Source organism: Palaemon carinicauda, chromosome 40 (genome assembly GCF_036898095.1).
Source record: "Palaemon carinicauda isolate YSFRI2023 chromosome 40, ASM3689809v2, whole genome shotgun sequence".
NCBI lineage: Eukaryota > Metazoa > Arthropoda > Malacostraca > Decapoda > Palaemonidae > Palaemon > Palaemon carinicauda.
This window is the reverse complement of record NC_090764.1, coordinates 63,677,099-63,703,645: the sequence shown is the minus strand read 5'-3', so window position 1 is coordinate 63,703,645 and position 26,547 is coordinate 63,677,099. Positions and strand designations below refer to the sequence as shown.

Genomic DNA, 26,547 nt, shown 5'->3' with positions numbered 1-26,547 from the left:
AGTTAAAACTTTCATCCTTAATGGAAGTTTACGATCATGTCCAGGTTCGTAAGGAACCTTTGCTTGCGGTTTGTCATTCTGGCAAGCGTGATTTATGTCTTCAACCTCCTCAACGAGATTTGTCTCGTCGTTCTGACGTTATCGCTAATGTCAGCGGTGCAGTTAAACGTGATTCTGATCGTGTTCCTCGTCAGTCGCGTCAGTCACGTGACGTTGAACTACAGTTTCCGCAGTCCCGACGTGACGTTCATCGGCCGACTCCGTTGTCCCGACGTGATGTCGACCGTCAGTCGTCGCAGTCTCGTTTTGACTCTCAACCTCAAGACCTTCAGTCATTGCAGTCTCAACGTTACGTCGTCCCCTCAACTTTTGCTGCGGCTCCTTTGCATATTGATGTGGCCTGTCAAGCTTTGCCGCCTCGGCATGCTGGGTTTTTCCTGTGTTGCAAGACTTTACCTTTGTCGGATGATGTTCCTTCGGATGAGGAAGTTGATGATCCCCTTCCTGCTAATGTGCCTTTGGGGATCCATTCAGATGGGGAGGAGCCTAGGGTTGTCCAGCAATCCCTTGATTTTAAAAAGATTATGCTTATCTTTAGGGATGTTTTTCATGATCATTTTGTTACCGCGGCTCCACGTTCGCCGCCGTCTGAATTTACTTTAGGCATGACTTCATCGACTCCGTCGTTTACGAAGTTGGTTCTCTCTCGCCCTTCTAAGAGAGCCTTGCGTTTGTTGGGAGACTGGTTAGTAACCAGGAGAGGTTTAGGGAAGTCTTCTTTTGCCTTTCCCCCTTTCATATTGGCTTCTCGTGCGAGCGTCTGGTATGACACGGGAGAAGTTCTCGGCTTGAGAGTTCCTGCCTCTGCCCAGGGAGACTTCTGAAGCATTGTAGACTCTCCTCGTCGTCTAGCCATGAGACGCTCTAAGGTTTGCTGGTCCTCCACAGATCTGGATCATCTCCTTAAAGGAATTTTCCGTGCCTTCGAGGTTTTTAATTTTTTGGATTGGTCCCTGGGAGCCTTAAGTAAGAAGGTCTCTTCATCGGACAATGAGGTCTCTATTCAGATAATGTCTTGCATGGACAAGGCAATAAGGGTGGCTCTAATGAACTGACGGCTACGTTCACAGCAGGAGTTCTTAAGAAAAGAGAAGCTCTGTGTTCTTTTCTTTCTGCAGGGGTTACTCCCTGTCAGAAGTCAGAACTTCTTTTTGCTCCCTTATCTTCTACTTTGTTCCCTCAACATCTTATTAAAGATATCGCGGCATCTCTTGTTCAGAAGGACACGCACGATTTAGTGGCCAAGATAGCTCGTAAGGTTTTGCCTTCTTCTTCTCATGTCAGCAGACCCAAGCTTGACATGCCAGCGGCAAGATTTATCCTGCCTTTTCGTGGCAGAGCCTCCAGTAGGGGAAGCTCTCGTTCCGATAGAAGAGAAGATCCAAATCCTCACGTGGCAGAGTCTGACTGCCCACGTCCTCAGACAGCGGTAGGGGCCAGGTTGACCAACTTCTGGCAGGCCTGGGAGAAAACCTCCGCTAGTGAAAGTTCCGATAGACCTCTCTCCTAGGTATCGAGAGGAGACAAAGAGACAGGCGTTGCATCTTCAAGCTTCTCTGTTGTTGGAGAAGGGGGCGGTAGTGAAAGTCTCGGACCTACAATCCCCAGGTTTTTACAACCTTCTCTTCCTGGTTCTGTCAAGAACACAGGAGGTTGGAGGCCAGTGCTGGATGTAAGGGCTCTCAACGTGTTTGTTGTAAAAACAAAATTCACGATGGAGACCACCAAATCCGTTTTAGCAGCGGTAAGAGAGGGCGACTGGATGGTCTCTCTCAACCTGCAAACTCTCAACATTATATGAGGTTTGTGTACAGGAAGGTGGTGTATCAATTCCGAGCTCTGTCCTTCGGCCTCAGCCCTGCTCCTCTTGTTTTTACAAGGCTCATGCGGAATGTAGCGAAGTTTCTACATTTGTCGGGGATCAGAGCCTCCCTTTATTTGGACGACTGGTTACTCAGGGCGTCGTCCCTTCATCGCTGTCTGGAGGACCTCAAATGGACTTTGGACCTGACCAAAGAGTTAGGTCTCCTAGTGAACATGGAGAAGTCGCAACTGACTCCATCCCAGACTATTCTTTATTTGGGGATGGAGATACAGAGTCGAGTTTTTCGGGCTTTTCCGTCTTCCACCAGGATGGAGCAGGCTTTGCTCAAAGTCCGTCTCTTGCAAGAGAAAAGCAGTTGCTCTGTGAGAGTTTGGATGAGTCTCCTAGGGACTCTTTCGTTGCTGGAGCAGTTTATCTCTCTAGGGAGACTCAACCTGCGCCCTCTCCAGCTTCACCTAAACCACCATTGGAACAAGGAGAAGGGCTTAGAGATGATCTCGATTCCAATCTCCGATTCAGTCAAGACCTGTCTAGCTTGGTGGGACAGCAACATAAGACTTCGGGAAGGTCTTTCTCTGGCAATCAAGAACCCAAACCATGTGTTGTTTTCAGACGCATCGGATTTGGGTTGGGGAGTGACACTGGACAATCTGGAGTGCTCTGGTCTTTGGTCTGCAGGCCAGAGGAGTCTTCACATAAACTGCAAAGAGCTTTTAGCAGTCCATCTAGCGTTAAGGAGTTTCGAGAGTCTGGTTCGAAACAAGGTAGTGGAGGTGAATGCAGACAATACCACGGCCTTGGCATACATCTCGAAGCAAGGAGGCACTCACTCCCACTCCCTTTTTGTCATCGCAAGGGACCTTCTCACTTGGTCAAAAGATCGAAACATCTCTCTTTTGACGAGATTCGTCCAAGGGGAGTTGAATGTCTTAGCGGACTGTCTCAGTCAAAGAGGACAGGTGATTCCTATGGAGTGGACGCTGCACAAGGATGTGTGCGAGAGACTATGGATGACATGGGGTCGACCCACCATCGATCTCTTTGTGACCTCTTTGACAAAGAGGCTCCCGACTTATTGCTCTCCTGTTCCAGATCCAGAGGCGGCTCACATAGACGCTTTCCTTCTGGACTGGTCTCACCTAGACATCTATGCTTTTCCACCGTTCAAGATCCTAAACAAGGTGCTTCAGAAGTTTGCCTCTCACGAAGGGACCAGGTTGACGTTGGTTGCTCCCCTCTGGGCCGCGAGAGAGTGGTTCACAGAGGTACTTCTATGGCTAGTAGACATTCCAAGAAGTCTACCGTTGCGCATGGATCTCCTGCGCCAGCCTCACGTAAAAACATTTCATCAAAGCCTCCCCGCGCTTCGTCTAACTGCCTTCAGACTATCAAAAGACTCTCTAGAGCTCGAGGGTTTTCGAAGGAGGCAGCTAGAGCGATCGCGAGGGCTAGAAGATCCTCTATCATCAGGATTTATCAATCTAAATGGGAGATACTTAGAGGCTGGTGCAAGTCCTCCTCTATTGCCTCTTCTTCCAGTACCTCTGTAGCGCAGATTGCAGATTTTCTGCTTTATCTGAGAAATGGTCGCTCCCTTTCTGCATCTACCATTAAAGGCTACAGAAGCCTGTTAGCTTCTGTTTTCAGACATAGAAATTTGGATCTATCTAATAACAAAGATCTTCAAGACATTCTTAAGTCTTTCGAGACTTCCAAGGAGCGTCATATTTCTACTCCTGCTTGGAACTTGGACGTGGTCCTGCAGTTCCTTATGTCAGGTTTGAACCGTTAAATTCGGCCTCCCTGAAGGATCTTACCCTCAAGACTTTTCTTGGTGAGCTTGGCTTCTGCGAAAAGGGTTAGTGAGATACATGCTTTTAGCAAGAATATCGGCTTCTCCGCTAATAAAGCAGTATGCTCTCTTCAGCTTGGTTTCTTGGCCAAAAATTAACTTCCGTCTCGTCCATGGCCTAAATCGTTTGAACTTCCCAGTCTATCTGAGATTGTTGAGAATGAAGTTGAAAGAGTGCTGTGCCCCATTAGAGCTCTTAAATTTTATTTATCTAGAACTAAACTGCTGCGAGGTTTTTCAGAGGCTTTATGGTGCTCCGTTAAAAAGCCCTCTTTGCCTATGTCGAAGAATGCGTTGTCTTATTTTATTAGACTATTGATTAGAGAGGCACACTCATTTAAGTGAGATGGATCGTAATTTGCTTAAAGTTAAGGCTCGTGAAGGTAGAGCGGTAGCAACTTCAGTAGCATTTAAACAAAATAGATCCCTTGGAAGTTTTGTGGACGCGACCTTTAGGAGAAGCAAGTCGGTGTTCGCTTCATATTACTTGAAAGATGTCCAGACTCTTTATGAGGACTGCTACACGTTGGGACCATTTGTAGCAGCGAGTGCAGTAGTGGGTGAAGGTTCTACCACTACATTTCCTTAATCCAAATATCCTTTTAATATTCTCTTGAAATTTTTAATCTTGTTTTGGGTTGTACGGGAGACTAAGAAGTCTTTCGCAATCTTTTGATTTGGCGGGTGGTCAAAATATTGTTTCTTGAGAGTGCCCAGAATAAGGGTATTGATGAGGTCCTGTTGTAGGGGTGTTCACCCTGATTATAACAGCTCCTGGGAGTCTTTCGGCATCCTGAGAGGATCGCTGGGCTTCGTGAGGATAGCGGACTAATGAGGCAGAGTAATCATCATCAGAGTCAGCTTCCTTATCAGGTACCTATACTTAAGTTTGTTTTTTGAATAATTGTCAAAAGCTCTTGAGCATATATACCTTTATTCTTTTAATACTGGTCTCTACCCACCACCATGGGTGTGAATCAGCTATATATATATTCACCGGCTAAGTTTGATATTTAAGAATTATATTTTCAATTTAAAATAAATTTTTGAATATACTTACCCGGTGAATTTATATAATTAAAGGCCCTCCCTTCCTCCCCGATAGAGACCCTACGGACTGAGAAGAACTGAACTTTTGGAGAAGTATATGCGGTATCTGGCTGATAGTCGGCGCTGGTGGGCACACCCAGCAACCTTCATGGCGATCGCTCGCGAGTTTTTGGAATCTGTCGACCGTCGGAGACGTAAGCTATATACATATTCACCGGGTAAGTATGTTAAAAAATTTATTTTAAATTGAAAATATCATTATTCCACAAAAACCTATAACGCAGCATATTATTTTAGCAAAATTGCATTTTGGTAGCGAAGGGAGTTTAGTTGCCTTTGGGTGCTCAAGTTGACAAGTCCCTCACCTGAGAGGGTAGTTGTGTACGGTGTACTTACAAACAAACCTTTTGTTATAAATGAAGAAAACTCATGTTCTGACGTCTCATTATCTGTCTACGTGGGTCATATTGGTGTCAGGTGTAAAAATATGTCTGTATGCTGTGAGGGAAGTTGTTCTTTGAGTCAGTAAGATTAAAGTTCAAGATGCCTAAATACACAAGGACTAACATAGCAGACGCTGCTGCTGCAGGAGATGAGAACGAAAGAGCAGTGGGATATATCGTTGCCGATGAAGAATATAGACAGAAAATGAGAACGCAAAAATTGGAAAATCAGTTAGATAACTTAGAACAGTTAATGAACAGATTGTTGGTGGAACGAGAACTTGGGCAGCGCGCAACCACAGCATATGCGACGTACATGGACGAAGTCCAAATGCACACAAGTGAAAGTACACATGCACAGCTGAGTGAAGATACGCAAATCGTAGTTCGAAAGTTGCCAGAACTCCAGGCTAGTGTTAGGGGTTTTGATGATCAACGGCCTAACGAAGGGTTTCAATCGATTGAAGTGTTTTTGAGAGACATATGGGTGGTTGGAAAGAGGAAAAGCTATTCAAGTAATTAGATTGCTGAAAGATGCTCCTGCAAGGGAAGTAATGTGTTGGCCACAAGACAGTTTAAGAAGTTATGCTGAAATAAAACAACATTTGTTCCGTAACCGAAATACAAACCACGCTATTTACATTGGGTATTACTTTCGGCGTAGCTGAAATGACGAGCCATTAGATTTTAACGAGGGTTTCCTACCCCGCGCTAGTTAGCAGGGGTAGGGGGAGGGGTAGCTTGCTACCCCTCCCTCCCTCACACACCGGTGAAATGTCTCACTTCACTTTTGGCTCGGACAATGGACAGACGTCTCTGTCTTCGTCCTCGCTTAGCAGCCATTATTTGTTTTGTCTTTACTTAATCACTTACTTTTCTTTTACTCAATATATATATAAACATTTTTTCGTGTTTATGTATATATTTGAGTATAGAAATCAGTAAGTTTCCTTTTCAGAGTTTGTGTAATGTGTACGATATCTCCGTGGAGCCCTCGGCAGTTAGGCCACCATGGTGTAATTTCATGGGTCGTGTTCGAGTTTGACTACGGTCTTTCTCTCTCTTTTGAGGTCGTTCACCCTTTACTACGTTCCCTTTACTACGTCTGAGTAGCTTCCTTCCCGTGTGGGCGGGGTTGCTACGCTGTACGTTTTGTCTCAATTAGTTTATGAATCTAATTGTATTTGTTGATTTTTCAACTTTGTAGAACGATTCCTTTCGGGGTTTTTGTTCTTTATTTAGTGTTCATTCATTTTTAAATTACATAATTACATAGTTACATAATTATAATTGTTATAATTCTGTGTTGGTTACAGCTCTCCTTCCATGAGTGTAAGTGGTAGTGAGGGCAGGTGCCTGTTGTGTAATTCTTGTGTTCTTTTCCCTCGGGATTCCTCTTCGGAGTCTTCCCGGTGGAATGAATGTTAACTAATGATTTTTGTTTTTATTTTTTCACAGTTACCGATCTAGTTCGTTTCTGTAATGTGATAACGGAGTGAGCTGTCTTGTTGAGGCCTGGGGATTCGGCTGTTGCTGCCTCCCCTATAGATCTTCGTCGGGCGTGTCTCCTTCTCCTGGAAGTACTCCCGTGACGATTGACAGCTCTCCAGTTCATTTTAGAACACTCAGGAGGCTCGCCTCCTTGGGTGGGTAACTTTCCTTCCAAGGGAAGTTTTCCTGTCCAGGCTTGAGTTTTTGCTCCTTTGGGGGGTTCTCCTCTTGCCTTTTTTCGTGCGACTATGCTCTTGGTGCTGAGCGGTCGCACCTGCAGTTACGCTCAAGGGGCTGGGCAACTACAGGAGCCCCTCTTCGGAGGATTGCTCTTTTTAGGTCACTGGCTGACCCGTCTCTTCTACGAAGTGTTTCTCTTTCGTTCGCGAGGGAGTACACACATAGAGACTCCTCTTCGGAGGACTCTTCTGGTGTTGTTGCTGTTGGCCTCCTTCGCCGCAAGGCTCACCGTCCGCTACGTCGTAAGGGCCTCCCGTCTCCCTATAAGGGTGCTAAGAGGCGCGTTTTTGAATCTTCTCCGTATGCAGCCTGCAGCTCCTACCTCCTTAGATCTCTCCGGGGATCGATCTCCAACGCCTTACTGACCTTCTGCCCCTGGTGCAGATGGACAGCAGTCTGACCTTGTCATCCGACGGGCAACGGTCCCTTTGGGGCAAAGGGTTGCCTCCCACGGTGTGCTTCCCTTGCGTGTCAGGGTTCCCTTGCGCGCCCCCTGCAGTGTTAGCGCACAGGCGTTCTCCTGCTCGTCAGCGTTCTCCTGATCGCTAGCACTATCCTGTTCGCCAGCGCTCTCCTGTTCGTCAGCGCTCTCCTGATGATCATCGCCCCACTGCTCGCCAGCGCTCTCCTGAGGACTCCGAACATCTTGCTGTTCCTGTTGTGCACCCTGCGCGCCATCGGTCTCCTGAGCTCTAGTTCTCCTGCCCGTCAGAGCGCACCTGCGCTTCCAGTTCCTGATACGCGCCCACGTTCGCCCGCGCGACCTAGAACTTCGGTTCAGGTCTTGGACAAGGACTCTTCTTCTCCTCGCCCTCGTGATCCGACTCGTCAGCCTGCTCCAGCGCAGCAACGCTCGCGGTTGCCTACGCGTGCTTCTAAGCAGCTGTACGCACAGGATTCCACACGTCACCCTTCTATTCGCCAGCGATCACCAGCTCGCCAGCGTCCACAGACGCGTCAACGTTCGCCTGCTCGTCAGCGATCTCCTGCGCGTCAAATATCGGCATCGATCTTCCACGCGTTACAGGTCCTCTGGATACCATCAGTAGCGATCTAGCACTCGCCTGCTGTGGACCACGATCTCCGGTAGCTGAGTCTTGCCGTAGATCTTCCTCCTGCTCGCCAGCGCTCACCTTTACTTCTGTCCTTCTGTACGCCAGCTTTCTTCAATCGCCAGCGCGCATCTGCGCGCCCTTTCCTGCCACGCACCAACGGGCTCCAACGGTTTTTCCTGACCGTCCAGGATCGCCTGATTGACAGCTCGCATCAGCGCTCACCTTCCTGATGCACCTGCGCGCCTTCTGATTAACGTGATGCGCGCTAACCATCCCTAGTCTCTTACGCGTCAGCGATCTCCTACGCGCCCGCGCGATTCTTCACCTGCGCGCTAGCGTTTTGTTAACGCACCACCGCTTTCCAACGCGCCGTCGCTTGCCAAGGCGCCTTCACTCGCCTACGGGACATCGCTCGCCAAGACGCGCCATCGGTCTCCCGACCGCCTGCGCTCGCCAAGACGCGCCATCGGTCTCCCGACCGCCTCCGCTCGCCAGCGCTCCCACGTGACCTGCGCGCCCACGTGCCTGCGCGCCCGCGCGCATGCGCTCCAATGTTTGCCCGCTCGCGAACCGACGGTGTTCCATCGCGCGAACCGACGGTGTTCCATCGCGCGAACCGACGGTGTTCCATCGCGCGAACCGACGGTGTTCCATCGCGCGAACCGACGGTGTTCCATCGCGCGAACCGACGGTGTTCCATCGCGCGAACCGACGGTGTTCCATCGCGCGAGCGCCGGCTCGATTCCTGCAGTAGCCATTGCTTGCCTATGGGTCATCGCTCGCCTGTGAACTATCGGATTCTGACCACCAGCTCTCGCCTTTCCTACCACGCTCGCCTTCCTTCTGCGCGCACTTCGTCTGGGCAGAAGGATCCATGCCTTAGGAGAAGGTCCTCCATAGGGTCGTTGACGGCTCCCCCCCCCCGGCTTCTTCAGTCGATCCTTTCTTCTGGGAAAGCATATGAGACGGGAGTTCCGTCGTCGACCTATCAGCTCTGATCAAATTTGTCGAACAAACTTCGTCCCGCATGGAACAGCAGAGTCAATCAGACTGGTAATGAGGCTGCAGGTTCCATTCCATCCATCTTCCAGGAAGCTCTTGGAATTCAGCCTAGACTACATGTGTTCCTGCTTAAGATGCGGTGTGGCGATCCCGCCGCGGCATCGCAGGTTTTTCCCCAGAGAACTCTCCCTGCTTTCCTCATGGCCGCTCAGGAGCAGGCTCCCGCCTCCTTCGCTTTTTGGAGGTCTGGTCAACTCCGGTAGGCTCGGGTTCGACCTTCTCCGACACCGGGACAAGCTTCCGGGTTTTTACCAAGAGTGAGGGATCATGGTAATTTGATAGGAGCCTTCTCTACTTCTGCCTCAACATCTGGAGTATCTAGCCATGATATTGAGTCAACGGCCATACCACGTTGAAAACACCGCTTCTCGTCCGATCAGCGAAGTTAAGCAACATTGGGTATGGTCAGTACTTGGATGGGTGACGGCCTGGGAACACCAGATGCTGTTGACTCCTTCTCCGAGCCTTCCCTTCAGTTGACTGTGGCAAGGCTGAGGAGAGTTGCAGTACCTGTTCTCGGTCAAGGTGAGCTTTCAGCCCTATCTTGGAACATTTCCTGGGTCTCTTTTCCTCATTGACCCGTCTAGTTCCGAACGGTCGCCTTAGGATAAGTTCCCTGTGAGGCGGCCCAAGTTCCGGTGGTATTAAAGCAACGATTAACCGGACTTTCTGGTCCCTATGGGACCAACGGAACGTGTAGACCGGCAATGGGTTGACCTATGGAACCTCTTGCATGGGAGTGGATTTTCTCGTCCTTTCCCCACATTTGATGCTGTTCTCGGACTCGTCAAAGAAAAGGGAGGGGGGGGGGCATGTTCCGGTTCAGGCCTATGGTCAGGACCTGATGGGTACCTCCCCATTATTCAGGCAGGCTTAGTGGCCGTAGTCTGGCCCCTCTACAGATCCTACAGATCCTGCCGAGTCACTCCGTGTGCGACGACTTCATGGTACTGGCGTATTCCAACCAGCAGGGAGGCGCATTTTCATACTATCGCATCTTGCAGTAGAGATACTGAGATGGTACGAGGTCCTCTCAATACCACTGTCGGCTTGCTCATTCCGGGCAGAGGAATGTTCTCTCCGACTATCTGAGCAGAACCTCACAGATGGAGAGTACCTGGTGGTCTTTGGCCTATAGTAACCAGCAAGTCCTGGCTTGGGGGACCTGATCACGACAGCCTGGAGCTTCAAGCTTCCGCTGTTCTTCCCCCCCAGTCTCAGACCCCAAGACTCTTTGGCAAGATGCTTTCCGGTGACGGTGGGACAACATCGACGCATGCGTCTTCCCACCATTGTTGTCTGTTGAGAATGGGTCTCAACACGACCAGGTTGTCTGTCAACCTTTCGATGGCCCTGAGAGCTCCGCTGTGACTACAGAGAACCCTCGCTACTTCGCGGTTTGACCATCGCGGATTCACCACTTCGCGGGTTTTTTCCATAACCCATATATATATACATATCGCGGATTTTCCAGCTTGTGAGGACTCCTCAACTCACAACCAGCCTTTAGCTCGTGATCGCTCTTCTGCTTATGATCGCTACAACACTTCAGCTCGTGAGTTCGTCTCAGCTCGTGACCACCCAGCAGCATGCAGTGACCCTGCAGTATGTAGCAACATATCGTCCCTGGACCATGTATCATCATGCGATCAGGCAGTGGCTTGCGACCATGCAGCAACCTGAGATCTCGGCCGTAAGAGTTCCTCCTTGTGACTCTTATCTGCCAGGATAGGCGAGCGCAATTGCTGACAGCGTCAACATCAACAGGTGTCCATCCACTATCTCCGAGTCATTCTTCCAAGTTGGAACATGACAGTACAGTTTAACGGTGTGCATACAACTAGTTAAGAGGAAACACACTCCCGTGCAGATACAGACCACGAACCCCACGCAGACGTACTCCAGTTTCTGATGCTCACATGGTGCGCCATCATCCATCCCTGCTTCCAACAAGGACATGGCCTGGTTCAACAAGTTGATAAAGGCAGTCCGAATGGTTGTTACTGTAGAATATGGACCCGGGGTCCAGATCTTCACCTGACCCTAAACACCCTTCCTATTGGTTTGGCCTCGGTTAAGAGAGTAAGTGAACTTCAGGGTCTTTCCTACAACGTCTCCCATTCAAGGTGATGGGGACCGGTAATGCTCGGCTTTGCCCCTGAGTTTATCGACAAGACTCAAAATTCGAGAGTAGCGGATTGTAGATTAGGGCCCATCCTGATACAGTCTCTCTGTAATGTAACTGATGACCCAGATCAACTAATGCTGTGCTCAGTAAGGGTTCTATGGTGTTACTTCAAGAGAATTACAGTAGCTCGCCTCCAAGTGAGAGGACTCATTGTCAGCATGGAAATGGTTAAGAACACTAAAAACAATTTCTGCATGAAATCCTGATTCTTATCTGCAAGTGTGGGAGCTCACAAGGTTAGGACCATTAGTATGTCCCTAGCGTTCAAGAAAAACTACTCTGTGGCGCAGGTCCTTCAAGCGGGTGTGTGAAAGCTTCAAACAACCTACACCCTCCACTACGTAACCCACAGGAACCTGGAGACGTTCTCCATGGGACCTTTGGTGGCTGCACAACAAGTAGTTTCAACACCTCAAGTTCCTTAATGGATAAGTAGCAGATGGTGGAGGGCAGAGGTTACCCAAGATTAAGTCTGGGGGTGAATGATAAGAATGACTGGTTCCTTTTTTTTCATCTTTCGCTCTCTTGGGGAACAGCATCTACTGTACTTTGCAAGCTGGCCTCCGCTGTCTGCAGTCTGAGGTAATGATAATTTCCCTTGTGTATCCTGGTATAGAAATTTTTTCCATAACTAGAATATTAACCAAAGGTATTTACAGTAGTATTACTTTCAGCAAAGCTGAAAGACGAGCCATTGAATTTCTAACAAGGGTTAACCACCCATACCGCTAGTTAGCAGTGGGGTAGGGGTTAGTAGCTACCCCTCTCATTCACACACCTGTGACTGTAACTCACTGCTTTTGGCTCGTATGAAGAACGGTTGTTATCAATCTTCCTCCTCACCAAATTTTGGACAGCCATTACTAATTGCTTTTTTTTTTGCTTTCTCTATTCAGTTTGTATGTTTACCTGCCCTGGTCCTGAGGGTCGTTCCTGGGGAAAATTTATGTCCGCTGTTGACACTAATCCCCACGTCCGGCTTGTAAGGGGCAATGGTGTGATGTTGATAATAAGTGTATTGAGTGTTGAAAGTGGTCTGCCTCCCAGTGGGAAAGGTTTGGGCAACGATCTAAAAGAGATTCTTCTCCTACGGGGTTTTCCTCAAAGCAAAAGAAACACAAAGCTGCTTCTTCTGCCCCCTCCCCACCCTCCTGCGAAGCTGCTTCTCAACCGGTTTCCTCAAGGGAACCTTCGAGCAGTAACGCAGGCGCCTTTAACACCTGGACAACCTTGGGATTGCCCAGTCTGCCTTCCAAGGAGGTGTTAATGCTGCTTATCCAGTGGGATGTGGAGTTGCAGTGTTTATTTGGTTCTGAGGTTGACCCTTAGGCCCTTCTGAGTGTGGATCTTGGGGTCCCCAAGGGGTCATCAGCGGCCCTGCCTGCTGACTGGTTCTGCCTCATCCACTGCTCCTTCCGCTGCTTCAGAAGACTGCACTTCCCCCCTCGTCTAACATCCTTTGGGGGCGGAGCCAAGTCCAAGGCATAACTCCTGCAGGTGAGTACCTCCCTTATTCACGAGGGAGACCACCCATAGAAACCTCTTCGGAGGCCTGCAGGTGACCAGCTTGCTGGTCAACCCTCCCCTGCGGAGGCTCACCCTCGCCGAGCTCGCTCACCCCTTTGCCTCAAGCGTGCTTTGCCGCCTTCGGCAAAGAGACGCTTGTTCTGTTTGTCATCGCCTGCTGGAGAGCAATCCCCTTTAGAGGATCCTCCTCCATCTAAATCTCCTTGTTCCAGACCTTTTCCCGTACATACGGACTCCGCGGTCTCGTCGCGCCTCACTGCCCTTACAGGCCATCACTCCTTACTGACGAACTCCTGTTCGTGGCTCTGCAGCTGGTTCCAGCCATCCGTTTGATCTTCTATCACAGACTCGTCCACAGGCTGCTGCTTATCGTTTGCTAATTGTGGTTTTGCGATCCTCTCCTGTGGTTTACCGCTCTCCTAAGGGTCACAGCCCTTCCCCAGGTCACAGCCCTTCCCCAGGTCACAGCCCTTCCCCGGGTCACAGCCTTCCCGAGGTCACAGCCCTTTCCCGGGTCACAGCCTTTCCCCAGGTCACCAATCGTCAGCACGCCGATCACCCACTCATGTATCTCTGACCCTCCAACTCGCCAATCACCCACTCGCGGATCGCCAGCAGCCCAGCGCTCGCCAGGTCATTAACAGTCTTCGGCTGCTCGCCGGTCACCTTTTCGTCATTCAACGACGACTCGCTGCTCTCCAAGAGCGGAAGGCAAACGACATCTTCACAAAGCCTTCTCATCAGACGACAGGGTAGTGAGGCTGAAGAAGGTCACAGGACCATTCCTCAGACGAGAAGAACTCCCAGCCTAGAGGTGGCTATGTCTCCTCAGGCACCTATCATCTCTGGCTCGTCTAGTTCCCAACTGCCGCCTCAGGATATGATCCCACCAATGTCAGCTAAAGTCCACCTGGAATCAGGCCTTCGATTCCCTGGACATTATTGTGTTCCTCTTGGGACCAGAGGAGCGGATGGACCTTGAGTGATGGGTGGCAGACAAGTACTGTATCTTCTAAAGGGCGTCGACCTTCTTGTCCTTCCCCCAGAATTGATGCTCTTCTCAGATGCATCAAAAGAAGGGTGGTGGGCCCACATACTACACCACACCGCTTCAGGCCTATGGTCAGAGTTTGAAAAGTACCAGTGCACAAATCTTTTAGAGATGAAGGCTGCCTTCCTGGCCCTTCAACTCCAACAGTTCCAGTTGGGTCACTCAGTGGTGGTGGTGAGCAACAATACTACATTAGTGGCTTGCTTCAACAAACAAGGCGGTAATTTTTTGCAGCCCCTATCTCATCTAGCAGTAGAGATACGGAGATGGGTAAAAGTCATCTCGGTGACTATCAGCTCGCTTCATTCCCGACAAAATGAATGTGCTTGCAGACAACCTGAGCAGAGCGACTCGGATAGTGGGCTCCGAGTGGCCTTTGTATCATCTAGTAGCCAACAAAGTGGGGTTCCCCAACGGTAGATCTGTTTGCAACGGGCCTGAATTTCTGGCAACTATTTTACTACTCCCAAATTCCAGACCCCAAGGCTCTCTAGCAAGATGCATATCAGTAATGGTGGGACAATATCGACGTTTATGCCAATCCCCCGTTTGCTCTGATGAGAAGAGTACTCAACAAGACCAAAACATTGGTCAATCTCTCAAATACCCTTATAGCTCCACTAGTAGTTGGTTGGCCAGGGCACCAGCCGCCCATTGAGATACTACCACTAGAGAGTTATTGGATCATTTGACTGGCCAGACGGTAATGCATTGGATCCCTCTCTCTGGTTACGGCTTATTTTTTCTTTGCCTACACATACACAGAATAGTCTGGCCTATTCTTTACATATTCTCGTCTCTCCTCATACCACTGACAACAATGAGATACTAAACACTTCTTCACCGAGGTGGATAATTACTGTACTGAAATTGTTCAGTGTACTTAACTCTTGGTAAGGGGAGAAGAGAGACTTTTAGCTATGGTAAGCAGCTCTTCTAGGAGAAGGACACTCCAAAATTAAACCAATGTTCTCTAGTCTTCGGTAGTGCCATAGCCTCTGCACCATGGTCTTCCACTGTCTTGGCTTAGAGTTCTCTTGCTTGAGGGTACACTCGGGCACACACTTCTATCTTATTATTTTTTTCTTCCTCTTGTTTTTTTGAAATGGTGTGTTGGGCAGGCTTAGTTGAAGGGCCATGGATGCCTGGTAGTTTATCTAGAGGTCATATTTTCCTTTTCTGATTCTTTTCCTTTTCAAAACCATCCCTACTGTCCTCCCTTCAGTTGAAGTGGCTATCCTGGAGGGTGTTTAGCCTTGCATGGTGTATCGGCTCCTCCATGTTGACCAGTTTTTCCGACATTTTACTATAGTCTATGGGTTTCATCAATCACTTTATTTATAATTCTGTACATATTGTTTATGTTATAATTCTTGTTAATCTAGTTTTTAAGTATGACGTCTCTTTTTTTTATTTCTATTAATTCTAATGCTGTCTGGAGACATTGAGCAGAATCCGGGACCAGTACGTCCTAGATTTTGTCAATATCGTCTTCTGTATTGCAATATTCGTGGTCTTTATGCAAATATTCAAGCCCTTACAGTTGCGTCCAGACAGTATGATATTCTTTTGTGCTTAGAAACTTTGGTTTGTTCCATAACTGGAATACAAACCATGCTATTTAAGAGAGGTTTGTTCCGTAACTGGAATACAAACAACGCTATTTAAAGTGGGGGTAATTACTTTCGCGTAGCTGAAAGGACGAGCCATAAAATTTTAACGAGGGATTATTACCCCACCGCTAGTTTGCGGGGGGTAGAGAGGGTACCTAGCTACCCTCCCCCCTCACACCTGTGTTGTAGCTCCACTTTTACTTTGGCTCGGGTAGTGATCGGACGTGTCCACCTTCACCCTCGCCTTTTTGACAGCCATTAATCATTGCTTTTTCTTTCTTTTTCTCAGAGTGTTGTGAAGGTGACCTCTACAATGCGGAAGTGCCCTGGGTTACCTGACCGCCCTTGTTGGACCTTCATGTCTTCCATCGAGACGGATCCTCACACCTTATGCCCTTATTGTAGGGGTCAGCGGTGTGAAAGTGATAATCTTTGTATGGAATGTAGGGAGTGTCCTACCTCCCAGTGGGAGAGGTTTTCTCGGCGCCGGAAGAAAAAGTCCAGATGGGATATTTCTCCTTCAAAGGTTTCTTTGATGAAGGAAAATCCTAAGGACTCTTCTTCCGTACCCCAAACCTCCTCCGAAGCTCCCACTCGGTCGGCCTCTCGTGAGAGGTCGTCGAGTGGTAGCGTAGGCCGTACTGTTGTTGACCGATCTTGGGGTTTGGGAGAGGGAGTTGCCTCCCATAGCGAGGCAGCTCCTCCTCCTACCCCGGGGGAGGATTTAATTATTTCTCCTGTTAATGATGATCTTTTGAAGCTTTGGGCTTCAGGGTTCGCCCTCCAAGGAAGCCCTGTTTGACATGATCAGGTTGGGAGCAGCTGTCAAACAGTCACCGGCAGTAGCAGAGGTTGACCCTTTGTCTATTGTCGTGGCTGTTGTGGCAGACGCTTCCAATGAGAGTGTTCAAACCCCTGCTCCTGTAGTAGCTGAAGGCTTAGCTCCCCCCTCCGAACATCCTTCGAGGGAGGATCTAAGTCCAATGGTCTCTCCTGCGGGTGATTCTCCCCCCCGGGGGAGTTCACTGACAGAGACTCCTCTTCGGAGGACTGCCGATGGTTTGCCTGCTGCTCCCAAAGGACGCATCCGACATAAGGCTCGCCTTCCTCTTTGTCGCCGAGGTCTTCCTTCTCCTCACAAGGGTGTTAGGAGGCGCCTCTTTGGATCTTCATCCTCGCAGTCCCCCGCAGAGGAACCTCTTCCTTCAGCTACCGTCTCTGCTACTTCCTTGGACCTGGACCTCTCCGCAGATCGTTCGCGATCTCCTACGCCTGCCAGACCTGCTGCCCTGCCTTCACCTTTCCTGGCTGCTGACGCGCTGTGGGCGCCCACTCATCCCGTTATCAAACGGGCACCGGTCCCTTCGGGGCAAAAGCGCTAAGTTTCCCCTGTGCGCCAATGTTTGCCTGCGCGCAAGCGCTCACCGGTTGCTGCCTCATCTTGCCAGCGCCCTCCTGCACGCCCACGAGCTCCTGCACGCCATGGACGCCCTCGGTCTCCTGCTCATCAGCGATCTCCTGCGCGCCAGCGTGCTCCTGCTCGTCAGCGCTCTCCTGCTCGCCAGCGCTTTCCTGCTCGTCATCGCTCGCCTGCTCGCCCTCGATATTTGGATCAGTGTTCCAAGGAGAAACCTTCTTTCTCTCCTGCTCGCCAGCGCTCTCCTCCACAATCGCCGACTCGCCATCAGACCTCGCCTGGTCGCCATCCCTTGCCTACGCGCCATCGCCCGCAGTCTCCATCGCGCGCCCACGCGCCCACTGCCAGAACTTCGGTTCCTGACGAGCGCCCTTCTGCGCACCAGCGCGTTAGGGATATTCCCCCTGCACGCACGCGCCCTACGGCTTCGCCCTTACGGGCCCTTCATCATCCTGTGGCTGCACTCCATCCGAGGTCTCCGGAACGCGCACCAACGCGCCCACACGCCCCGTCACCTACGCGCTCACGCGCCCTGACACCTACGCGCCCTGTCGCCTGCGCGCCCACGAGCTCCTTCTCCTGCGCGCTATTGTTCGCCCACGCGCGAACTCTCCAATGCGCCCCCTCGCCGACGCGCCACCGCTCGCCTATGCGCCATCGCTCGCTTGTGCTCCATCACTCGCCTGCGCGCCATCGCTCGCCCGCGCACCTACGCGCTCCCACGCGCTCCCACGCCCAAGCGTATGCGAGCAATCGCTCCCCCGAGCTAGGCAATGGCTATCGCGCGAGCGCGATACCCAGTGCGATGCCCAGCGCGAACAACAGCGCGGGCCCACACAGGATCCGGCAGTACTCGTCAGGTCATCTTCATCGCCTCCCCCCCCCTTAAGCGCAGGACAGCGCGCCCAACAGAGGGAGGAAAATCTCCGGACAGGTTTAGGATCTCTTCTACAGGATCTTCTTTTCAGGCAGACCCAGTTGTAGTTTCCACTCCTAGGGATCTTACGATCCCCTTCCCTCCAGAGGGTGTGTCTGACAGCGCTGCTGTCAGTCGGCTGCCCTGGTTTGGGCCCTTGATCAGAGCGGTTGCGCAGGCTTTCAAGCCCGCCTTCTCTGAACTAGGCCTCAAATCAGCGGCTATCTCGGCCCCCTGAAGAGGAAGAGAGGAGTGGACGACATGGTTACTTCTCCAAGGGCAAAACTGGTTCCTCGGAAGCCGTCGATGAAGGCTCCTTCCCCTCCCCAGACTTTCTCTCCTTCCCCCGTGGACGAGGGTTTTCTGTCCTCGGGATTCTCATGAGGTGAGGCGTTCTCCCATCGCACCAATGGGAGAAACCCCACCTCGCGCCGAGAAGTTTCCTCGGGTGGAGGCGGAGAAGAGCCCCCACCTTCTTTGTTGGAATCCTGCATCCCTCCCAGGAGGGAGTCGAAGGACTCCAAGACGGTCCCGAAATCTTCGTCGAGGATCAGACCAGAACCAGCTAAGCCCGCGGAGAACGTCCACGAGTCCCCCCAAGAAGAGCCTTTGGGGACTGGAGACTTGCTGCTAGTCCATCAGGAGGAGAGCCGCAGGGGTCGGAGCATGCCTTTTGGCAAGTTTTGGCTCTGATGAGGAACCTTAACGGATTTTCGGATCTAGAGATTCCTCCTCGCGAGGGCAAGGACACGGTTCTGGACCGAGTCTTTGGTAATCAAAAGCCCCCTAAAACCAGCGCGGCTTTGCCCTGGTCCCAGAGGGTCAAGAGTGCCAGAGATAAGGTCGAGAGCCAGCTCTCCGAGCAAGCCTCCTCCAGCCGTTCCAGCGTCGGAAACAAACTCCTCTCACCTCCTCGTGTCCATCAAAGGAGGTACTTTGAAATCATCGAGGAGTCCTGTTTAGCTCTTCCCCTTCACCACTCGGTGGAAGAGCTCTCCAGGGGAGGCCCTCTCGAGAGACTCTCCAACCGACGTCGTTCTCGGTCTCGGAGACTCTCTGCCAGGAGAAGGTAGCGAAGCGTGCCATGCAGACCACTTCGTGGCTGGATATCTGGCTGGGATCTCTTGGCATCCTGATACGATCCGAAGACTTGTCTAAGGAGAGTACCAGGAAGGCCTTGGAGACCTTCCTTCTTTCAGGCACTCGTACCATCGAGTTTCTGGCCCACCAAGTCTCGAACATGTTGGCTAACACCATCCTGAAACGCCGTGATACAGTGTCCGAAAGATTCAACTTGAAGGTCCCCAATACCGAGGTCAGTAAGCTCAGACATTCCTCCCTTTTGGGGAGTAGCCTGTTTGAGCCGAAAGATGTAGAGCAGGCGGCTGAGAGGTGGAGGAAGTCCAACCAGGACTCCCTCCTCCAGAGGGCTTTAACATCAATGCCCTATAAGCCTCCAGCACCCCAACAACCTCGCCCTGCAAAGACGACAAAACCGGCAATAGCAGCAAAGGCAGCAGTGTTCAAACAGCCCTTTCCGGTCAAGGACAGGAAAGGCAAGAAATCCTCCAGGGGAGGCAAGAATCCTAGGGGGAGTGTCCAAGGCCGCAAACGCTAGGATTGGCAGTCAGTCCCCATGCATGTCCACCAGTGGGGGGATGCCTCCAAAGTTGCGCGAACAGGTGGCAGCAACTCGGGGCCGATTCCTGGATGATCTCCGTGATCAGCCAAGGATATCGCGTACCGTTCATATCATCTCTTCCTCCCCTGACAGCGAATCCAGTGTCGTTGAGCTCTCTTGCCATGGGATCGGCAAGAGGGCAAGCCCTTTGGGCAGAAGTCAAGACCATGTTAAAGAAAGATGCTCTCCAAGAGGTCGTCGATGGGTCCCCAGGCTTCTACAGTCGACTCTTTCTTGTAAAGAAGGCGTCTGGAGGCTGGAGACCAGTCATCGACCTCTCAGCTCTGAACAGGTTTGTCAAGCAGACCCCGTTCAGCATGGAGACGGCAGACACGGTCAGACTCGAAATGAGACCGCAAGACTTCATGTGCACACTGGATCTGAAGGACGCGTACTTCCAGATCCCAATCCATCCGTCTTCAAGGAAGTACTTAAGATTCAGCCTAGACAACGAGATCTACCAGTTCAAGATGCTGTGCTTCGGTCTCTCCACAGCACCTCAGGTTTTCACCAGTGTTTTCACCCTGATATCTTTGTGGGCACACAAGATCGGCATCCGTCTCCTCCGTTATCTGGACGACTGGCTGATCTTAGCAAACTCGGAGTCAACCCTTCTTCGACGCCGAGACAAACTTCTGGGAATTTGCCAAGATCTAGGGATCATGGTAAATCTCGTGAAGTCTTCTCTGTTTCCTTCCCAAAGACTGGTATATCTAGGCATGATATTGGACACCAATCTCCACAGAGCCTTCCCATCAGATGACAGGATAGCAACGCTGAGGAAGGTCGCAAGTCCTTTCCTCAGATGAGACGAACTCCCAGCCCAATCGTGGTTACGTCTCCTCAGCTATCTCTCATCCTTGGGCTGTCTAGTTCCCAAGGGTCACCTCAGAATGAGATCTCTGCAATGGCGACTCAAGTCCCAGTGGAGTCAAGGACACGATTCCCCGGACGTCTTGATCCCTATGGGTCTCGCGGAACAGACGGACCTTCAGTGGTGGGTGGCAGACGAGAACCTACGAAAGGGAGTGGATCTTCTCGTCCTCCCCCCGGATTTGATGCTGTTTCGGACGCCTCAAAGAAAGGGTGGGGGGGCCCACGTTCTGAACCACAGGACCTCAGGCCTGTGGTCAGAATCAGAAAAGTGCCTCCATATAAATCTGCTAGAAATAAAGGCTGTTTTTCTGGCCTTTCAACAGTTCCAACAGCACCTGGCGGGTCACTCTGTGGTGGTGATGAGCGACAACACCACAGTAGTGGCTTACATCAACAAGCAGGGAGGTACCTTTTCAGAACAGCTATCCCATCTTGCAGTATAGATACTGAGATAGACCGAAGTCCACTCGATTCCACTTTTGGCTCGCTTCATTCTGGGTAAAAGGAGTGTGCTCGCCGACAGTCTGAGCAGAGCGTCTCAGATAGTGAGTACCGAGTCGTCTTTGGATCGTCAAGTAGCCAACAAAATCCTGACTTTGTGGGGTTCCCCGATTGTGGATCTGTTCGCGACAGTGTTGAATTTCAAACTGCCGCTGTACTGTTCCCCAGTCCCGGACCCCAAGGCTCTCTGGCAAGATGCTTTCCAACAACGGTGGGACAGCATCGACGTATACGCCTTTCCCCCGTTCTGTCTGATGAGGAGGGTATTCAACAAGACCAGACTATCGGTCAACCTCTCAATGACTCTCATAGCTCCGCTGTGACATTACGCGGAATGGTTCCCGGACCTTCTGCAACTCCTTACGGAGCCTCCGAGAGAGCTCCCTCCACGACACGAGCTACTCAAACCACCACACGCCAACATCTTTCACAAAGCCGTAGCTTCGCTTCGGCTTCACGCCTGGAGACTATCCAGCATCTCCTTGCAGAGAGACGATTTTCGCAACAAGTTGCGGAAAGGATGTCTGGACACCTGCGAAAGTCATCCGCAGGAGTCTACCAGGCGAAGTGGAGAGTTTTCTGTGGTTGGTGTCGTGGAAGGGGTATCTCTCCACCCGATGCCACTATTCCAGCAATAGCAGAGTTCTTCGTGTATTTGCGAGAAGAAATGCGCCTTTCAGTCTCGGCAGTGAAAGGCTATCGCTCAGCCTTAAGTCTTGCCTTCAGGCTCAGAGGAGTGGACATTTCTTCTTCGCTAGAACTTTTCCTTACTCATACGTAGTTATGAACTTACCTGCCCTCAGTCGGAAGTGAGACCTCCTCCATGGAACGTGGTTCGAGTCCTCAGGTCTCTTAAGAGACCTCCCTACGAACCATTACGCCAAGCTTCAGATCGCCACCTGTCTTGGAAGACGGTGTTCCTACTCGCTTTGGCATCACCCAAGCGAGTTAGCGAACTTCATGGTCTCTCGTATGACAACGCCCATTAAGGGGATGGGCGGAGGTAACGTTCAGCTTCGTCCCTGAGTTTATTGCTAAGACTCAGAATCCGGGAGTGCCGGACCCTTGCTTCGACTCCTTCTGGATTTCGAGTCTTCGCTCTGTAACAGATGACCCAGACCATCTCCTACTGTGCCCAGTAAGGAGTCTGAGGCTATACCTGAAGAGAACAGCTGCTGTTCGTCCCCAAGTGCGGGCTTTGTTTGTCAGCACTGGGAGAACGAAGAGGAGGGTTACCAAGAACACCATTTCAGCTTGGATTCGTAAGGCCATCCATCTGTCCCTGAATCCTGACCCTCCTCCGTCACGTCGCCCTAGAGCTCATGATGTCAGGGGAGTAGCTACGTCCCTGGCCTTCAAGAAAAACTTCTCAGTGACGCAGGTTCTGCAAGCAGGGGTGTGGAAGCGTCAGACGACCTTCACAGCCCACTACCGGCAAGACGTGACCCACAGGAGGCTCGATACGTTTTCTATCGGCCCTGTGGTGGCTGCACAACAGCTGTTTTAAACCTCAGGCTCCTTAATGGACAATTAGCAGAGGGTTGAGGGCATTGTTACCCGGTTTTAGTATGCATAAATGAAAAGGTACGCCTGGCCCTTATTCTTTTCTTCATCCTCCCCTCTCTTGGGGAAAGCAGCATCCTGGGTTCTCTGCACAGCTGACCTCAAACTTCTGCAGGTAAACCATGTTCCCTTGTGTTCCTAGTATTAAGTTAATACTGTTGCGTCCCCATACCCTGACGAGGTGGTATTGGGAGAGTCCTAGCCCTAAGTTTCCATCTAAAGAACTGAAGGTCAACTTCCTAGGACAAGTCACATATACTCCTTCACACACATCTTACGTAGGCCGCAGCCCTTGCATAGCAAGGTGCGAGCAAGGTGCAGGGACTCTTTATTGTTGAGTGCTGACAATCTCAGATAATGAGTCCCCGGGCAAAGCCAAAAGCCAGTATGGCTGGGACTTGTTCCACCCTTCCTAAGGGTTAAGTCACCCACTTTAAATAGCGTGGTTTGTATTCCAATTAAAAGGAACAAATGACATATTCGTAGATAATTTGTATTTTTCCTAACTATACAAACCTTAGCTATTTAATCAAACTTGCCCGCCAGCCCTGTCCCCCATGAAGTTCTATCTCTAAGCAAAAGGGGAGGGTAGCTAGCTACTCTCCCTACCCCCACCCCCTAACTAGCGGTGGGGTAATAATTTCTCGTTAAAATTTTATGGCTCGTCCTTTCAGCTACGCAAAAGTAATTACCCCCACTTTAAATAGCTAAGGTTTGTATAGTTAGGAAAAATACAAATTATCTACGAATTTGTCATATTACTTTCGGGGTAGCTGAAATGACGAGCCATTAATTTTTTACGAGGGTTTACTACCCACACCCCTAGTTAGCGGGGGTAGGGGAGGGTAGCTTGCTAACCCCCCCCCCCCCCCCCCTGTCACACACCTGTGCTTGAGCTCACTTTGCTCTCGGCTCGGATGGTGGTCGGACGTGTCCGCTCTCATCCTCGCCGTCATATTGTCAGCCATTTAATTGCTTTTGTTCTTTCTTTTTTCTAGTTTCTGTGTATGTGAAATTGGCCTCTGCGATCATGTGAACCTTCCCTGGTTTTCCCGACCGCCCCTGTGGAACGTTCATGTCAGCGGTCGAGACTGATCCTCACACCCTTTGTCCTTCTTGTAGTGGCCAACGGTGTGATAGTGTCAACAAGTGTAGGGAGTGGTCTGCCTCCCAGTGGGAGAGGCTTTCGCGACGACGGAAGAAGTCCAAACGGGTTATTTCTCCTTCGAAGGTTGCTTCGAAGGGAGAAAACCCAAGGCCTCTTCTTCCATTGGCCAAACCTCCTCCGAAGCTCCCACTCTGTCGGTCTCTTTCGAGAGATCGTCGAGTGGTAGCGTAGACCGATTTATTGTTAACCAACCTCGGGTCTCGAGAGGTAACATTGCATCTCCTAGCAAAGCAGCTCCAACTCTATCCCCGGGGGAGGACATGTCACTAACCTCTCTGTTTCAGCTTTGGTCCTCCTTGGGTCTTACGTGTTTGCCCTCCAAGGAGGTTTTGCTCAACTACTTCCGATTGGGTGCTGCTGTCAACAAATCGTCGTCACCGTCAGAGGTTGATCCTCTGTCTATTGTCGACGTTGTGGTGTCAGAGGTATCCAATGCGGTTTCACCCATCTCCTCCTCCACATCGGACTCTACGGTATCTGACGGCCTAGTTTCTCCCGTTCCTGATCAACCTATGATGGGGCTACTAAGTCCATAGTCAGTCTCCCCTGCTAGTGTTTCTCCCCCTCAGGGGAGTTCACTTACAGACTCCTCTTCAACTGCTGAAGGTTAGCTTGCTGATCCAATGACCCCCAGAGGGGTCATCAGTCGGAAGGCTCACCTTCCTCTTCGCCATAGAGGCCTGATAGCAGGGCTACAGACAAGTCAGCCATGCTGCCTTCACCCGCGCGCCATCTCTTACCAACACGCCAGCGCTCACCTGCGCGCCAGCCTTCTCCTGCGCGCATTCACATGGATATACGCGCGCCCCATGTGCACGCTCGCCAACCCTCTCCTAGGGATGTGCGCCAAGATTCTCCTGCGCGCCCAGCATGAATCTACTGCGCGCCCTGATATTCTTCCTCGCGCGAGCCCCGATCTCCTCCCTCGCGCGGGCCCCGATCTCCTCCCTCGCGCGGGCCCCGATCTCCTCCCTCGCGCCGGCCCCGATCTCCTCCCTCGCGCCGGCCCCGATCTCCTCCCTCGCGCCGGCCCCGATCTCCTCCCTCGCGCCGGCCCCGATCTCCTCCCTCGCGCCGGCCCCGATCTCCTCCCTCGCGCCGGCCCCGATCTCCTCCCTCGCGCCGGCCCCGATCTCCTCCCTCGCACGAGTGCCATTATTCTCCCTCGCGCGAGCCTACGCATCACAAGGAACGACGTCCGGCAAGGTCGCCATTGCCTCATTCCCCTCCGCGCAAGCGCATACCACCGCGCATTGTGGGAGAAGGGAAACTTCCAGAGGGGTTCAGGATCCCATAGCTACCACAGGTGAACCTACCTATTCCAGTGACTCCTCCCAGGGATCCTTCAGTCCCTTTCCCTTCAAGGGGTATGTCTGACTGTGCGTCTGTCAACCAACAGCCCTGGTTCGGTGCCCTGATCAGAACTGTAACTCAGGCTTTCAAGCCTGTCCTCTCTGAATTGGGACACGGAACCATGGCTTCTTCTACCCCACTAAAGAGAAGAGTTCTAGACGTGGTCACTTCCCCGAGGGCGAAGCTGACTCCACGCAGAACTTCGAGGCAAATTCCTTCTATTCCTTGACTGCCTCTCCATCCCTTTCAGACGAAGATTTCAAGTCTTCAAGGGAATCACGCGAGGAGAGGCTTTCCCCCATCGCACCAATGGAGGAAACCTATTTTCACGCCGAGAGTTCCACACAGTCAGGGATTGGAAGGAACATGCCACTCTTTTCAATGTTGGAGTCTTACATACTTCCCAGGAAGGAATCCAAAGACTCCAAAACGTTGTCTAATTCCTCCACTAGAGCTAGGATGGAGCCAGCCAGCCACTCAGGGAATGTCCACGACTCTCCCCAAGAAGAGCCTTCGGGGATAGAAGGAGACTTCGCGGCAAGTCCTACAACAGGAGGAGACCAGCAAGAGTCAGAACATGCATTTTGGCAAGTTCTGACTCTGATGAGGGTTCTCAACGTGTTTTCCGACCCAGAGATCCCTCCTCAAGAAGACAAAAACACGGTCCTAGACCGCATCTTTGATACTCAAAAGCCCTCTAAGACCAGTGCAGCCCTGTCCTGGTCTCAAGGGGGAAAGAGTACCAGGGACAAGATCTCCCAGCAGCTCTCTGACATGTCCTCCTCCAACTATTCCGGTACCACCAACAAGCTCCTCCCACCTCCTCACGTACAGCAGAGGAGGTACTTCGAGATCCTAGAGGAGCCTTGTCTAGCTCTTCCACTTCACCACTCGCTGGAAGAGCTAACCAGCGGAATCCCTCTTGAGAGACTCTCCAACTGGCAGGTCTCGTTCTCGGCAGCCAAGATCCTCAATCAGGAGAAGGTCGCGAAGTGTGCTATGCAAGCTACTTCGTGGCTCGATATCTAGTTGGGGACCTCACGTACTGAGGATTTCTCCAAGGAACGTACCAGGAAAGATATGGAAACTTTCCTTCTCTCAGGTACTCACACGATCGTGTTTCTGGCCCACCAAGTCTCGAACTTGTGGGCAAATACCATCCTGAAACGTCAGGATGCAGTAGCTGAGAGATTCCATCTGGAGGTCCTTAGCGCCTAGATCAATAGGCTCAGACATTTCTCCATAGAGGGGTCTGTTCTATTTGAGCCTAAGGATGTGGAACATGCTGCTGAGACATGGAGGAAGTCACATCAAGACTCCCTCCTCTATAGGGCTTTAACATCTAAGCCCTATAAGCCTCCAGCACCACAGCAGTCCCGTCCAGCCAAGACCACTACGACGATAACTGCAGCGAAGACGATGGTGTCTAAGCCCTTTCCTGTCAAAGAAAGGAAAGGCAAAAAGTCCTCCGGGGGAGGCAAAAATCCTAGATGGAGCAACCGAGGCCGCAAACGCTAGGATAGGCAGTCCCCTTGCATTTCCACCAGTGATAGAATGCCTACAAAGTTGCTCAAACAGTTGGAAGCAACTCTGGGCCGATTCCTGTACAATCTCC

At 51.2% G+C, this 26,547-nt stretch overlaps 1 protein-coding gene and 1 non-coding gene across 3 annotated transcripts in view; both read left to right on the top strand.

Moving 5' to 3' along the window:
* Positions 1 to 26,547, top strand: part of LOC137631818 (uncharacterized) — a 219,737-nt gene that overhangs the window by 4,505 nt on the left and 188,685 nt on the right. The window lies entirely within an intron of this gene.
* LOC137632078 (5S ribosomal RNA) lies at positions 9,413 to 9,531 on the top strand. Its single transcript, XR_011042015.1, has one exon. It is a non-coding gene; the product is annotated as a 5S ribosomal RNA (ribosomal RNA).